The sequence below is a fragment of the Benincasa hispida genome, chromosome 1 (assembly GCF_009727055.1).
Source record: "Benincasa hispida cultivar B227 chromosome 1, ASM972705v1, whole genome shotgun sequence".
NCBI classification, from domain to species: Eukaryota; Viridiplantae; Streptophyta; class Magnoliopsida; order Cucurbitales; family Cucurbitaceae; genus Benincasa; species Benincasa hispida.
In genome coordinates, this window is record NC_052349.1 from 52,995,758 (window position 1) to 52,999,178 (window position 3,421).

Sequence of the window (3,421 nt, forward strand, 5' to 3'; positions counted from 1 at the left end):
AATAGATTATTTATTAAAATATATATTTTTATATTATTTAACTAATTAAAATTGTTAATGTTGAGCTTAATTGATTATAAAAATGATTAATTATTAGATTATAATTAGTATGATGCTCATTGAATATATTAATTGGTCAATTTTAATTATAAATTACTCAATTTCAAATATTTATAACTAAAATTATTATTGATTCATAATTAATTAAGTTTTATTGATATATTGAATGATGTCTATTGATTAATTTATTAATCTAATATAAAAGACTTTCATGCTTAATTTTATAAATTAAATACAAATATAATTTTTGGTCATAAAATTTTGATATCATTTTCATGCACAACCAAAACAATCATCTCTGATTCCACACATGTTATTCTCAAAAATCTATAAAACCTTAAACCAACATCTTAAAGGAACTACTCATCTACTAACACTATATGGGAAGGGATGAATTTCATTTTTTTTGTAAAATTATGTTCCCAACTCCCTATTCGGACAAGTCTCGAAAATTTTAGGCAAATTGAGTTGCGCGACTCAAACCACACTCACCCATACAAATCAAAGACGAGTCCTCATAGGTAGAAGTGCATAACTCATTCAAGATTAAGATCGAGAAATATATGATCATCTTGTGAAATACTAATCTCTTCAATTAATAGAGTTATAAAGAGAGATTAACTATATTTCGTAGTCCGATCTTATACAGACTCTCTCTATAAGATACTCTTACTCACATGTTTCCACATGGACGATTCGGATCAAGCCATTTGTAACAATTACAAAGTCAATCGTGTCCATAGTGTCACAAAGATAAGATACCCAACTTTATCCATGTACAATAGACTTTTAGGTTATTACTTAAACATGATCCAGTATGTCAAATATATACTGTTCAAGATTACATCTAATAATCTTGAATTTTTATTGTATTGGAGGATTTAATGTTGATTGTAATAATTAAAATAAATAATTATATAATTTTCCTTCAAAATTATGGGTTTTCTCTTTTCCCTTCTCAATCTGTTTTTTTATTTTATATATAATTTTACTTTAAATAATAGTTAATTAATATTAATTTAATAAAAATAATATAAATATTTGTTTTAACAAATAAATAATAATCTATTAAAATATTTACTTAACTTATTTTTACAATAAAATTTGATTAAATGAATGTAATTTTTGCCAAAATATCTTAAATATATTTAATTAGCATATTAGGATTAGTTAAATTTAATTAGTACAAAATTTCATATTTCAATAATAATAATTTTATTACTTTATTATTTTTTTAATAATTAAGTAATTATTTATTGAAATTAATTTTAATTTGATCATTTCATTATGAACATGTAATCATATTAATCAGTAATTATTTATTATGATTAATTTTTACTTTATTCATTATTAGAATATCATATTTTATAAAAAAAAATTAGTATTCATTATTATAATAATCTTTTTTATCTCATTTTTTTTTACTTTTATAAAATATATTATTTATGAAAATATATTTTCTTATATTATAATTAACTAAATTAAAATTACAAATGTTGAGCTTAATTAATTATAAAAATAATTAAGTATTAGATTATAATTAGTATGACGTTCATGGAAATATATTAATCGGTTATTTTATTATAAATTACTCAATTCAAACATTTATAACTAAAATTATTGTTGATCATAATTAATTAATTTTTTATTGATGTATTGAATGATATTCTATTGTGTAATTTATTAATCTACAATTATAAAAGTCTTTCATGCTTAATTTCATTAAATTAAATACAGACATTGTTTTTTGTTCAATAAAATTCTGATAACATTCTCATGTACAACCAAAATAGTCATCTTTGATTCCTAGACATCTATAAAATCGTAAACCAAACAACCGCTGAAGGGAACTACTCATCTACATACCCTATATGAGAAATAGTGAATTTCATCTTACGAAAATTATGTTCCAACCCCTATTCGATATTGAGTCGTGCTGCTGGGTTGAAATCCCAACGTAAGGAAAAAAAGGGCTTCACCAACTATTGGATCTACAATCTTAACCAAAATGGTTTAACAATATTCTCTTGAGCTGGTGAAGTAGAAGAGGTGGAATCTTGAGGAATTTTCTAGAAGGAAAAAATCTCAGGAAAGCCAACAAAAAGAAAATTTTGAGTTTTTCTTCTATGATGCAGGGCAAACTAACTAGAGAGAGGACGAAGTTAGGGAAAGATCTCTTCAGTCCATATAACTCCTCACATCTGGGGAGTTTGTTATAACAAAAAAAATTTAAATCATTATTTATTTAACCAATAAATTAAATCTAATTTAATTTATTTAATTAAATAACAAAAAATTTTATTGTAAATTTAAAAAATTTAAATAAAATCAAAATTTAATTTATTAAAATAAATAAATAAAATCAAAATTTAATTTATTAAAATAAATAAATTAAATTAAATATCTCATATTTAATTAAATGTGCATTATAATCATATTTAAATACATCTCTCTCATAACCTACATTTTTAATTCAATGATTTTAATTAAATCAAAATTAATTTAATTTAATAATTAATTAATTCTTCAATTAATTATTCATTAAATTAAATATCACATATTTAATTTAACCTTATAATTGAGTCATATTCAATTATGTTTTCTCTCATATTACCTATAGTTTTAATGTATATCTAATGCACATTAATTTTAACCTATAGTTTTAATATGAATTTTATTCATATTAAATTTAATATTTGAACTCCTTCAAATATTTAATTCTCTCATAAATTAATTTTGAATCAAATTCAAAATAAATTTATATTTTAAAGTATAATTAAGATATAAACTTTATATTATAATGTATCACCATACATTATATTTTTTCCCTTAGTAAATTTAAACATTTCAAATTACTTTAATTACCTCAATACCCTTTATGAACTACTAATGGGACCTAATAGATCTATAGATTAAAAGCTTCAATGATATGAGATTAATTGGCTAAACTCATTAACTAAGTTAATCAATATCAATATTCATTAACTATGGGTGCACTCCACTATAGACCCACAATTGCACTCTTCTCACTACATATATCTTTGTCCACGGATCAATGACAGCTAGTCCTTCATGAGTGTTCGTAACACTAGTTGGGTCAAATTACCATTTTACCCCTGAGTTACCTCTATATTCTTCAGTACCAGTGCTCCTCTAATGAATAATATGTTTATGGTCCAACCATTAAACAGAAATTCAGAGAGAGTAGGACCCTTTGTTCAAGCCTGGGAGACACCATTTAAGGAACTTATTAAACTATAGTGTATATGTTATATATGATATAATACATAGATTTATATATATATATATATATTATGTATGTATGTATGTATGTATGTATGTATGTATGTATGATTTAAAT